A 14,945-nucleotide genomic window follows, 5' to 3' on the forward strand; every position below is an offset into this window, starting at 1 on the left:
CATGATCAAGTGGGATTTATACCAGGTATGCAGGGATGGTTCAACATTAGAAAAACAATCGATGTAATCCATCACATAAATAAAACAAAAGACAAGAACCACATGATCTTATCAATCGATGCAGAAAAGGCATTTGACAAAGTCCAACACCCATTCATGATAACAACGCTTAATAAAATAGGAATAGAAGGGAAATTCCTCAATATAATTAAGGCTATTTATACAAAACCAACAGCCAACATCATCCTAAATGGACAGACTTCGAAAGCATTCCCCTTGAGAACAGGAAGCAGATAAGGATGCCCTCTATCACCACTATTATTCAACATTGTGCTGGAGGTCCTAGCCAGAGCAACTAAGCTAGAAAAAGAAATAAAGGGCATCCAAATCAGTAGGGAAGAAGTCAATGTATCTCTATTTGCAGATGATATGGTCTTATATGCAGAAAACCCCAAAGAATCCACAAGAAACTACTGGAACTAATAGAAGATTTCAGCAAAGTTTCAGCATACAAGCTAAACATAGAAAAATCAGTTGGGTTTCTTTACACCAACAAAGAGCACCTTGAAGAGGAAATCACCAAATCAATACAATTTACAATAGCCCCCCAGAAGATAAAATACTTAGGAATAAATCTAACAGAGACGTAAAAGATCTATACAATGAATACTACAAGACACTACTGCAAGAAACCAAAAGAGACCTGCATAAGTGGAAAAACATGCCTTGTTCATGGACAGGTAGACTCAACACAGTGAAAATGTCAATTCTACCCAAAGCGATCTACGGATATAATGCAATCCCGATCCAAGTTCCACCGGCATTTTTTAATGACGTGGGGAAACAAATCACCAACTTCATATGGAAAGGGAGGAGACCCGGAATAAGTAAAGCATTACTGAAGAAGAACAAAGTGGGAGGCCTCACACTACCTGATTTTAGAACCTATTATACTGCCACGGTAGTCAGAACAGCCTGGTACTGGTACAACAACAGATACATAGACCAATGGAACATAAGTGAGAATCCAGACGTAAATTCCTCCCCCTATGAGAAGCTGATATTTGACAAAGGCCCAAAGTTCGTTAATTGGGGAAAAGACAGTCTCTTTAAGAAATGGTGCTGGCATAACTGGATATCCATCTGCAAAAAACTGAAACACGACCCATACCTCATACCATGCACAAAAGCTAACTCAAAATGGATCAAAGACCTAAATATAAAATAAAAAACGATCAAGATCATAGAAGAAAAAATAGGGACGATGCTAGGAGCCCTAATACATGGCATAAACACAATACAAACCATAAGTAACAATGCAGAAGCACCAGAAGAGAAACTAGATAACTGGGAGCTCCTAAAAATCAAACACGCTCATCAAAAAACTTCACCAAAAGAGTCAAAAGACAACCAACAGACTGGGAAAAAATTTTTGGCTAGGACAAATCCGATCAGCGTCTAATCTCTAAAATCTACAAGATACTACAAAACCTCAACAACAAAAGACAGTTAACCCACTTAATAAATGGGCAAAGGATAGGAACAGGCACTTCACCAAGAAAGACATTCAGGCAGCTAACAGACACATGAGGAAATGCTCATGATCATTAGCCATTAGGGAAATGTAACTCAAAACTACAGTGAGATACCATCTCACCCCAACAAGGCTGCCATTAATAGAAGAAACACAAAATAGTACACGTTGGAGAGGTTGTGGAGAGACTGGAACACTTATACACTGTTGGTGGGAAAGTAAAATGGTGAAACCACTTTGGCAATTGATTTGGCGCCTCCTTAAAAAGCTAAAAATAGAAATACCATCTGATCCAACAATCCCGCTCCTTGGAATATATCCTAGAGAAATAAGAGCCATCACACGAATAAATATATGCACACCCATGTTCATTACAGCGCTGTTCATGATAGCAAAAAGACGGAAACAACCTAGGTGCCCGTCAATGGATGAATGGATAAACAAATTATGGTACATACACACAATGGAATACTATGCAACGATAAAGAACAACAATGAAGCTGTGAAACATCTTAAAACATGGAGGAATCTGGAAGACGTTATGCTGAGTGAATTTAGTCAGTCACAGAAGGGCAAATATTGTATAAGACCACTATTATAAGAACTCGAGAAAAGGTTTAAACACAAAAGACAACACTCTTTGAGGGTTACAAGGGTGGGGAGTGAGGGTGAGGGTTATTCACTAATTAGATAGTAGACAAGTTTTATCTTAGGCGAAGGGAAGGACAGCACACACTCCAGGGGAAGTCGGCACAACTGGACTGAAGCAAAGCTAAGAAGTTTCCTAATACAATGAAACACTTTAAGGGACAGAGTAGCAGGGGTAGGGATCTGGGGACCATGCTTTCAGGGTACATCTAGGTCAACTGGCGTAACAAAGCTTATTAAGAAAATGTTCTGCATCCTACTTTGGTGAGTGGCGTCTGGGGTCTTAAAAGCTTGCAAGCAGCCATCTAAGATGCATCAATTGGTTCCAAACCTCCTGGAGTAAAGGAGAATGAAGAACACCAAAGTCACAAGGAAAGTATCAGCCCAAGAGACAGAAAGGGCCACATAAACCAGAGACTGCATCAGCCTGAGAGCAGAAGAACTAGATGTTGCCCGGCTATCATCGATGATCTTCCTGACAGGGAACACAACAGAGAGTCCCTGATGGAGCAGGAGAAAAGTGGGGTGCAGAACTCAAATTCTAGTAAAAAGACCAGACTTTAATGGTTTGATTGAGACTGCAGGGACCCTGGAAAGCATGACCCCTGGACTGTCTGTTAGCCCAAAACTAAAACCATTCCGGAGGCCAACTCTTCAGACAAAGATTAGACTGGCCTATGGGACATAAAATGATACTCGTAAAGAGAGTGCTTCTTAGCTCAAGGAGATACATGACACTAAATGGGCAGCTTCTGTCCGGAGGCGAGATGAGATGGCAGAGAGGATCAGGAGCTGGTTGAATGGACACGGGAAATCCAGGGTGGAAAGGAGGAGTGTGCTGTCACAGTATAGGGAGAGTAACTAGGATCACGTAACAATGTATGTACAAATTTTTGTATGAGAGACTAACTTGAATTGTAAACTTTCACTTAAAGCACAATTAAAAAAGTAAATACATAACCCCCCCCATGCAAAAAAAAAAGAATCAAACGACGTATTGCATTGGGCAAATCTGCTGTAAAAGACCTCTTTAAAGTGTTAAAAAGCAAAGATGTCACCTCGAGAGCTAAGGTGTACCTGACCCAAGCAATGGTGTTTTCAATTGCCTCATAAGCATGCAAAAGCTGGACAATGAATGAAGAGGACTGAATAAGAACTGACACCTTTGAACTATAGTGTTGGCAAAGAATATTGAATATACCATAGACTGCCAGAAGAACAAACAAATCTGTCTCGGAAGAAGAACAACGAGAATGCGCCTTAAAAGCAAGGATGCACTTGGACATGTTATCAGGAAGGACCAGTATACCTGGAGAAGGACATCATGTTCGGTAACGTACAGGGTCATCGAAAAAGAGAAAGACCCTCAAGATGGATTGACACAGCGGCTGCAACAGTGGGCTTAAACGTAACAATGATTGTGAGGATGGCGCAGGACCAGGCAGTGTTTCATTCTGTTGTACATAGGGTTACTGTGAGTTGGAACAGACTCAATAGCACCTAACAACAAATAACAAATTTTCTTTGCCTAGAAAGCTCTCTTTCCTCCCCACTCCACCCTCAGTAACCCACACCTGGATAACTCCTACCTCTCCTCCTGCACTTGGCTTAGAGTTACTTCCTGAAAAGTGTTCCCTGATTCCCTGGCTAGTTTAGTTCCCCTGCTATACATTCTAGCAGTGCACTGTACATTTCCTCATTTAATAATTACAATTTTGATAAGTGTTCTCTGACTACCAGATATATCGTAATTATCCTTATTTAATTTTTGTCTATTTACAGTATTTAAATTTTTCGTTCTCTTTCTCTCTCCCTCCAAGCATAATTGCATAATTGATTGAATTCGTGTAACTTAATTGTGATTGTGATGTGACTACATTGTGGATGGCCCTCCTACTAAACTATAAGCTACAAGAGTGTGGGTATCCCCAGTGCCTACGCTATCACCCAGTAGGTGCTCAGTAGACAAATTCTGTATACATGAATTAATGGGAAAAAAAATAGAATATAGGACTTGATGATTAGATATGAAGAGCAAGTAGGGAGGCAAGGAAACAAGGATCACCCAGTTTGGGCCACTGTGTGGTTAATGAAATACAGTACGCTGGAGGAAAAGAAGGCTTGTAGGAGACTTCTGGGCATACCGAATTGCACATACTGATCTGGAAGTGTTTGTGAGACATACGGGTGGAGACATCTAGTACATAGTCGGACATACGGCTCTAGAGATTAGACAATCTTTAAGGTAGCTTGTTGTTGTTGTTAGATGACATTGAGTCTGCCCCATTTATTCCCTGTCTATCTTAGTCTGGAAGCTTCGCTGAAACCTGTTCAGCATCATAGCAACACGCAAGCCTCCACTGACAGACAGGTGGTGGCTGTGCTTGAAGACCATTGGCGGAAAATCAAACCCAGGTGTCCTGCATGGAAGAATTCTACCACTGAACCACCACTGTCCTTTTAAGGTGGGTAATACCAACTTTATTTTACAGATTTGATTTCCTATAAACCCCAGGCACATACAACTAATAAATAGGAGAGGTAGAACTTAAATTCAGTTTTTCAGACCTAAAGTTTAATAATTTCCATTCTCCTCCAACACTGTTACAACACATGTTGTTTTATAAAGAACATTATTCATTTTAAATATCTGTCCTTCTAAAATATTCATTCTTAATAAAGCTAATAATAAAATGATGAGAATTTAAATTATGATCTTCAATTTCTACTTATCAGTTCTTAATTTAAGGACAACACTAACTCTTAATCTTGGGTGCCAATAGAAGATTGCATAATGCTATCCTACCCAGAACACAGCATGTCTTCAAAGGCTAAAGAATAATGTGGCCTGGTGGAAAGAATATGAGTTTTGGGTCAGAGAGATTTGGATTTTAATTCAGGCCCTGCCACTGACTGCATACCTTTGGGCAGGTTCTTTAAACTCTTAGACCATCTACTCATCTGTAAATTGCTTACTTAAGTATTTATGTAAAACACCTGTTACAATGATTGGAGCCTAGTAGATGCTCAATACATGGTAGCTATCATCATCATCATTTATTTATTTGTTTTTTCCTTAAACTTTCTTCTCCCAGATGCCTCTCACCAAAGTGGGATGCAGAACACTTTCTTAATAAACTTTGTTATTCCAATTGACTTAGATATCCCCCCGAAACCATGATCCCTAGACCCAGCCCCAGCTACTCTGTCCCTCAGAGTATTTGGTTGTATTCAGGAAACTTCTTAGCTTTTGGCTTAGTCCAGTTGTGCTGACTTCCCCTGTATTGTATGTTGTCCTTCCCTTCACCCAAGATGATTCTTGTCTCCTGTCTAGTTAGTGAATTCCCCTCTCCCTCTTTCCCCACCCTCGTAATCATCAAAGAATGTTTTCTTTTGTGTTTAAAACATCATCATTATTAGTAAAAGGGTAAGAGGGTGATTGAAAAGTTGGAGTTATGTATAATTGGGGTGAATAAAGAAGGGAATAAACTAAGGGAGATGGGCTGGCAGAAAATGAGAACTCAAGAAGCTTGATATCTTGTTGAGGTAGAAGAGAAGGTAAGTTAAAACTAAAAAGGAGAGTCACTGGATTGTACATGTAAAAAAATGTTGAAACAGCAAATGTTTTGTTATGTATGTACTTATGTCACACACACACACAAAGCCTAAAAAGGAGAGAGAGCTAAAGGATAGGAAGTTGTCAGCGAGTAATATGTTGGTGTTTGAGATTTTGTAAATGGAATTGTTACCGCAATAACACAGATTGGAGCCATCTGCCGCAATAGCCAAGTCTGAGACAGGGGTGAGGTGAGCAGCAAGATGTTTACTATATATCGATATATAGGAGACAGAGGGGAACAGATTCCTCCAAAAAACCCGTCTCCCCCACTGGAGATCGGCTGAAGGCTTTTATAGGGACAGGATTATGGATCTTAGTAGTTTGTGTTATTTTCCCCTTGAGGTGGTGATGTCTTAGATGAGTTAACCTTCTACTGGTATCCTTAGAGGTTATCTGGTGACATCCTTGGGGATTATCTGGTGACATCCTGCTTTTTCTTGTCACAAGATGGGTGCTTTGTTTGGTTTTTCATTCTTAGATCATTATCACTTGTTTTCCACCCTTAAAACTTTTGTAGAGACTGGAACCAGAGGGAAAAACAAAATCAGGAGACAATGAAGTGGTTAGCAATGGGGAGTAAATAATAGTGAGCCCGGCCTATGCAGCCTCTTCCAGAATCTTTGCCTGTCAGTCCTCCCCCAGGGCATGGTCACTGGGAGGAGCTTGCTAAAGTGGGGTTGAGGTAAAAACTGCCAGAGTAAAGTTAAAGTACAGTGAGGTCAGTGTGCTGGACAGGATCTTCTACATGGACAATGAAATAGCCTAGGATAATGGCGGGCCTTTCATACAACTTTGTCATTATCAATTTCTGCCTGTCTTCCTCACTAGATTATAGCTCCTTGAGGCCAGGAATAGTGCTTTATTCATTTTTGTATTTCGATTTCCAAAACAGTGATTTTATATACTAACACTTATTAAAAGTTGGATTGATGCATGCATGGATGAGTGGATGAATAAATGAAAATAAACTATGTTCTTAATGCAGTAATCTATTGAATTCAAAAGGGGGTAAAAAGAGAGGAGTTTATAAAGGAGACTGTGGGCCAGATCTCAAGTCTGAATAAATGAGGAGAAAATTACCAGGAGTTTTGAAGAGGACAGCATCCAGATGATATAGCCAGATGGGATGAGCTCTGAAGGGATAAAGTTTTTACATGAAGGAAGAAGAGTAATATTTGAAAGTGGCACACATCTAATCTCCTACTAATAAATACTGCAGTGGGAACCAGGCTTTAGGCAAGTCAAGGCACATTCTACAAAGATACCAGCACTTTAGGTGCATTATGAAAGCAAAACAGTTTTTTTTTTCTCTACAGAGTCATTACACTTTAGCGTTTAAAGTGCTTCTAGAAAGTAGGTGGATAATTATACCTTTTCCTATAGAGAAAGAGATTATATGACTCAGCTAGTTCCTTAGGATAAAGCAAAACAGAATGAAAATTAAGAACTCTTGACTGTTAGAATTGCTTTTACACAAATGCTGCTTCAAGAAGGGGCTAGTATCCAGGGGTCTAGGGAGTATGTAGCAAAAAGATTAATGTGGTCATACTTTCAAAGTGTTTAGACTTGAATATCTCAACTTCATGAGGCCCATCAGTTGCCAGTGGCATATACTCTATTGTAGTTTATCTTAAAATTCATTTTATTTGCTGACTCCATTCAAGAAAGAGATGGGTTTTGGGGTTTTGATTACATAAAATAAAGTAAAAATTTCAAAAACTGTCAGAATGGCCTTTCGCAATTAATACCACATCCAAGTCAATCCCTTGTATTAGTGCTATTATAAACAGTTTCTCTTAATCTTCTGGTCAACAAAATTAAGCATTTCTGGATTGAATGTGGTGAGGCATAGGTGTTAAAACTATTTCTTCCTTTCAGGAAATGACTTTGGAATTATAGTCCTTTGCACATAAGAGACAATCAATACATTCCAGTCAAGTGAACGTACAGGTAACAGTTGAAAAGCCAAGTGGTGAGAGAACAGAAGCAGAGAAGAGGATCAGTTTCCCCTGTGTTGGTTCTGGGAGAACTAGGTTTTAGAATGGTACCACATATGTCCTTGAGCCTTTACTAGTGACAGTACTAGGGAGAGAACCTCGTTCTGAACAGTCTGATCTTCTTATCTCCTAAAGAAAAGCAAAACATAGACACAAATGTATTAAAACAAGAACATTCAATTTTTAAAAAATACATAGCAGACTGTGGGAAAAGCAATATTACAATCATTAACAGGTTATTAATGCTGTTTTTATTTAAATTTTATTGTGGTACAATATAGATAACATAAAATTTGTCATATTAACCATTTTTAAGTATACAATTTGGTGGCATTAATTACATTCACAATGTTGTGCAACCTTCACCATTATCTATATCTATCTTCAAAACTTTTTTCATCATCCCAAACAGAAACTCTGTACCCATCAAGGAATAAATTTCCATTCCCTCCACTCCCCAGCCCCTTGTAACCACTGATCTACTTTCTGTATTTATGAATTTACGTATTTAGATATTTCATATAAGTGGCATCATACAATATTTATACTTTTGTGTCTGGCTTCTTTCACTTAGCATAATGTATTCAAGGTTCATTCATGTTATAACATGTATCAAAATGTCATTCCTTATTATGACTGAAAAATATTCCATTATATGAATATACCACATTTTATTTATCCATTTATCTGTTGATGGACACTTGAGTTGTTTCCATCTTTTGGCTGTTGTGAATAATGCTGCTGTGAACATTGGTGTACAACTATCTGTTTGAATCCTTGCTTTCAATTCTTTCAGGTATATACCTAGGAGTGGAATTGCTGTGATTAATGCTGTTTTTAAACTATACCCAAAACCGAAAACCAAACCTGTTGCTGTCAAGTCGATTCCGACTCATAGCGACCCTATAGTTTATATCATTTAGCTTAATAGTTTCATTATTCCTGGAAAACTTTAATACTTTGTTTTCTTTTTTACTACTTTCTTATTTCTATATAGATACATAGAGTTAAAGTACAGTGTTATAGTAGCTGAGTGAGCACTGTGCTGGGTATCAAGCTAAACCAAGCAACCAACCAACCAGATGACCAACCAGATGTCTTCAAGTCAGTTCTGTCTCATGGCAACCCCATGTGTTTTCAGAGTAAAACTGCACTCCATACAGTTTTCATGGCTGTGACCTTTGGGAAGCAGATCACCTGGCCTTTCTTCCAAGGCACCTGTGGGTGAGTTTGAACAGCCAACCTTTTGGTTAGTAGCCACCTTCTTAAATATTCGCCCTTCAGGAATTCCATGGGTATCAGGCTACCACCACCACCATCAGTTGTTGTCAAGTGCATTCCAACTCCTGGTGACCCCACATAAGTCAGAGTAGAACTGTGCTCCATAGGATTTTCATGGTTGTGATCTTTTGGAAGCAGATTGCCAAGGTGCCTCTGGGTGGGTTCGAACTTCCAACCTTTCAGTTAGTAGTTGAGCACTTAACCGTTTGTGCCACCCAGAGACTGCTGCTAGGTTCTAATTCCGTCTTTTGTACTGATTAGCTATGTGACCTTGGGAGAGCACAATCTTTCTATTTCTTCGTGGTCTACATCATCTTTTAAAGTTCCTTAAGTTTCTTCATGTATTTGACTCTAAAACCTAATATAAAAACTAAAAGGATGTATATTGGGCCACTAGATGAGAAGTTAAGAATGTGGGCTTTACTTATTCATATAATGAAGTGCTATACAGAAGTTAAAATGAATGAACCATATCTATACATATCAACATAAACAGATCCTAAGACTATAAAGTTGAGCAGGAAAAATTATAGGAATGATTTTCATGCAAATTTTTAAAATATGCCAGACTAGTCTATATGTTTTATGAGTATGTACATATGTAGTAAAAGTATAAATATATGGATAGGTTAAGACGCGTATAAATTTCAGCACATTTGATTATGGGTGGGGCATGGAAAGGAATGGGAGGGGAGGCACAGGTGGCTTCTATGATTTCTGCAATGTTTTAGTTCTTTAGAAAATTCTTAACCAAACATGGCAAAATGTTAGTATTTGTTAAATTGTGGGTGCTGGGACCATGGGTGTCAAGAATGTAATATTCTCAATGAGGTCATCATGATACCGTTTAAAACTGCAACTCATCTCATCACTTCTTATACTTCTCATCTCTTTTAACCTGCTCTATTTTTTTTTTTACCATCACACTTATCATCTCCTAACATATTATATAATCTCTTTATCATTTATTGTGTCTCCCCTGACTAAAATGTAAGCTCCATGAGGGCAAAGATCTTTGTAGGTTTTGCTTACTGGTATATCTCAAGTGCCTAAAACAGTGCCTGGCACAAAATAGGTGCTCCATAAATGTTTGTTGAATGAATGAATGGGTGGTAGAGCCCGACTGTCTGTGTGCAAATACTGGTGCTACCACTTACTAGCTGTGGGACCTTGGCAATTTACTTAAACTCTCTAAGCCTCAGTTTCCCTATCTGTAAAATGAGAATTGTAATAGTATCTACCTGATAGGGTTGGTGTAATTATATGTAAAACACTTTAGAATATTGCCTGGCACATTTTAAGTACTCAATACATATTAGCTATTTTTATTATTATTACAAGGTCTTTTCCATGGTAGCATCCCTGGCATGATTCCTGGGATTTAATGATCCTGAACATGCAGGAGACCTAATGAGCAAGTCTGTGCGTCAAAGCACAAGACAGTTAGCAATGGCTGAGTATGAGAATAGGAATATTCTAGGTATCAGCTTATTCTGTCTCATTAATAATCAAAAAACCAAACCCACTGCTGTCAAGTCAATTCCGACTCAGAGTGACCCTGTAGGACAGAATAGAACCGCCCCATAGGGTTTCCAAGGCTGTAAGTCTTTTGGAAGCAGACTGCTACCTCTTTCTCCCACAGAGCAGCTGGTGGGTTCAAACTGCTGACCTTTCGGTTATCAGCCGAGTGCTTTAACCACCACACCACTAGGGTGCTTATCTCATCAATAGAGGGTTCAAATATATAAATCATTCACCAAGCTAGCCAATGACCTATCATACTTTTGAAGAAAAATCCTTTGCTTTATTTTTTTAAAGCACTGAACATTCTGGAATTTATACCTTTGAAGCTACACTAATTTCTTCCATCTGTAACTTTTTGTTAAAAGCAATTTTCAAATTATTGTGATAATGAGGCACATGAATGCATTATTAAATTTTATATATAGCCCAAAATTTACCTATTACCAAGTTGACTAATTTCATTTCCTTACACCATCCCACTTTTATTAGAAATGCTTAGAAGAGTAGGGTAAACATGATCAACTATTCAGATCCAGAAAGGTGAGGAGGAAAAGGTGAAATTTATTCATATCAATCCTTTAGGCTGAAAACAACATCTTATCTCTATTGCTGTCACTAGGCTTCATTTCTTTTCTGATTAATAAAAATTCCTTATAAACAACAGCTTCTGGATTTTTCTTTTCCTCTGGCTAATGCCAAAGCTCTTTGTTTTCATGATTTTCCTCCCTAAATTGTGAAAGATTTCATATGTATGAAAATATATGTATATATGTATAGATCATGTAATATTAAATTAATGATTACCCATTTTATTAGTTATCTGTTATGTGTAACAAATTACCATAAAAGTTATCGGCTTGAAACAACAAACTTATATTATCTCACAGTTTCTGTAGGTCAGCCATCCAGACATGACTTAGCTGAGTGCTTCTGATTCAAGGTTTCTCAAGAGGTTGCAGTTAATGCTGTTGGTTGAGATTTTGATCCCATCTGTCTTAGTTACCTAGTGCTGCTATAACAGAAATACCTCAAGTGGATGGTTTAAACAAAGAGAAGTTTATTTCCTTACAGTAAAGTAGGCTAAAAGTCCAAATTCAGGGTATCAGCTCCAGGGGAAGGCTTTTTCTCTCTGTCGGCCTTCTCATCAGTGTTCCCCCGGACTAGGAGCTTCTCGGCGCAGGGACCCCAGTCCAAAGGACGCGCTCTGCTCCGGCACTGCTTTCTTGATGGTATGAGGTCCCCCTGTCTCTCTGCTCACGTCTGTCTTTTATAGCTCAAGAGATTGCCTCAGGACATAATCCAATCTTGTAGATTGAGTCCTGCTTTACTAACAACTGCCACACATCCTCCCTCATTAACATCATAGAGGCAGCATTTACAACATATAGGAAAATCACACAATACCAGGAATCATGGCCCAGCTAAATTGACACACACATTTTTGGGGGGACATAATTCAATCCATGACACCATCTGAAGACTCAGCTGGAGAGAATCAGCTTTCATGTTCACTCATGTTGTTCACTTACTGGCTGTTGGTCAGAAGCCTCCTTCAGTTCCTTGCCATGTGGGCCTCTTCATAAGGCAGCTCAAACATGGCAGCTGGCTTCCCTCAGAGTGAGAGAGAGAGCACACCCAAGATGAAGCCACGGTCTTTTTGTAACCTAATATTGATACTAACCATCACCTCTGCTGATGAGTGAAACACTGCCCAGGCTGTGCCACCCTCACAATCGATTACAGCCTTGGAAACCCTATGGGGCAGTTCCACTCGGTCCTATAGGGTTGCCATACTCAATGGCAATTGGTTATTATGCACTCTCTCATGTAACTCTTCCACCGGCTGCCATGACAGTCTTGTCTTACCAGTCTTCTCCTATTCTTTCTATCTCTACTCTGACTCCTTTTTCAGTCATTTTCCTCTTCCAACTTCTGATTTTCTATCTCTATACTCACTCTTTTAGAAAGTACAGCTGTCAGGATTGAGACTCTCAGTCTAGCCTTCTCACTTGTGTTCTGTAAAATCGCTAATTAATTCAACAGAATCAATCTCTCCTCTTTCTGAATTCCTATAGCACATAGAGGCAGTGCCATTCTATTCAACTCCCCCTCCCCACTTATCTTGTCTTCCAGAAGACAAAATCTTCAAGAGTGGGGATCATGTTTTTAACTGTTGTCATCACTGTTTAGATGAGGCTTTCATTAAGTACGGAAAAGGGGTAAAACAAGAATGATGATTTCTACAGCTTCCATGGGGAAAGCTTAGGGAAGTACAATGTATACATTACTATGTCTGCAGTATGATACCTTCTAGAAGAAAAATAAGCTGGAAATGACACCTATTTATTTACCATATCTTTAGCAACTGATACAAGAAATGAAGTGATTCCAGAAGACTCTCAGCAATAATTTTTCCCAGCTGTATTTCTCAATGTGACAATATCACCCTGGATTATGAAGGCAACCACTTTTCACTTGGATTATTAGCCACTTGAAAGTAATGAAGTGTTGCCAGAATGCCAGAACTAAATTAAAATCATAAAAGTCTAATTATAAAATCTACTCATTTTTTAAATAATTTTTGTTGTTGTTGAGAATATACACAGAACATACATCAATTCAACAGTTTCTACACATACAATTCAGTGACCTAGATTACATTCTTCAAGTTGTGCAACCATTCTCACCCTCCTTTTCCAAGTTTTTCCTCCTCCATTAACATAAAATCACTGCCCCCTAAGTTTCCTGTCTAGTCTTTTGAGTTGCTGTTGTCACTTGGATCCCATATAGATAATATCTACTCATTTTTAAAACGAATGTCTGAGGCACAGGGAAGTTAAAAATGACTTGCCCTAGTTTCACGGGCTGGACATGCAGTGGCAGGGCTCTATGACTAGATGCCAGGTCTTTGATCCCCAGCCCAGTCCTCTTTCCACTGTACTGTCTTGGGTGTGGAGCCGTGGTGGCATAGTGCTTAAGAGCTCAGCTGCTAACCAAAAGATTGGCAGTTTGAATCTAACAGCCACTCCTTGGAAACCCTATAGGGCAGTTCTACTCTGTCTTATAGGGTTGCTATGAGTTGAAATCGACTCGATGGCAACATGTTTGGTTTGGTTTTGGTTTTATCTTGGGTATATATTTAGTAACACATTGGTCTGCTCAAGGCATACGTTCTTGTTTTATTATATATATTGCCTGTTCTTATTAGAACTGGATTATAAAATCATTACTTTTCTTATTCTGTACTCTGATTGTGTAAAGGAGATATCTGCATTATCATATGTGGTGTACTCAGTTGTATAAGGTGGAGGAAGCATCCTAGAATGGAAGGAAATATTACATAAGAGCATGAACTTTGGAATCACATAGGCCTGAGTTAAAATCCCATTTAGTAGCTGTGTGATCCTGGGCATATTATTTAACTACACTAAACCTTAGTTTCCCCATCTATAAAAAAGGGAAAATAGTACTTACCAAATAGAATCATTGGGTGGATCAATGTCCAACACACGGTAACACAGAGGCACCTGTTTATCTCCCTCTATCTATGTGTTCAAGCTATCCTTGTCAAAAACCTGAGTTAGTTTTCATGGATATCACAAGAAGGGGTATGGAATCCCATATTCGGTTTGTTAAGAGTTGGTATATTGCTTGGTAAATAAAAATAAAATTCCAGTCTATGATTGTTTCCTAAAAAATACTTTTCCTTCTAGTTTAATCCTACATGCTAGTGATTCAGTACACAGGTTACTTCCCCTTACCCCTCCAGGAATGCACTCATTCACTTATTCACCCTCCTATTAAAATGTTATTAAGTGCCTTCTATGTTCCTAGGAAGGTGCCCTGGTGGCATAGTGGTTAAGCAGGTGGCTGCTAACTGAAAGGTTGGGGGTTTGAACTCACCAGCCACTCTACAGGAGAAAGATGTGGCAGTCTGCTTCCATAAAGATTACAGCCTTGGAAACCCTGTGGGGGCAGTTCTACTCTGTCCTGTAGGGTCACTATGAGTCAGAATCAACTCAAGAGCAATGAGCTTTTATGGTCCAGGACACAAAGATTAATGAGATATAAATCATAGCCTCAAGGAGCTCACAGTCTTATGGGGAAAACAGAAACAAATTATTTCAATATAACATAATGAAGGTTATAATAGAGGTGTTCAGAGGCTATTACGAGAACCCAGGTCAGGGCAGGGACCGAATTCAAGATATATTCCTTGGTGGTAGTGAAGAATGGTTTCCCCAGGGAAATAATACTTGAGCTAACTAGTCTGGAAGCATCCACGGGAGGAAGGGCATTCTAGGCAAACGCATAACATGTGCACTGAGGGAAGAGGAGGTCC

The sequence above is a fragment of the Trichechus manatus genome, unplaced genomic scaffold, assembly GCF_000243295.1.
Source record: "Trichechus manatus latirostris isolate Lorelei unplaced genomic scaffold, TriManLat1.0 scaffold00067, whole genome shotgun sequence".
Taxonomy (NCBI): Eukaryota; Metazoa; Chordata; class Mammalia; order Sirenia; family Trichechidae; genus Trichechus; species Trichechus manatus.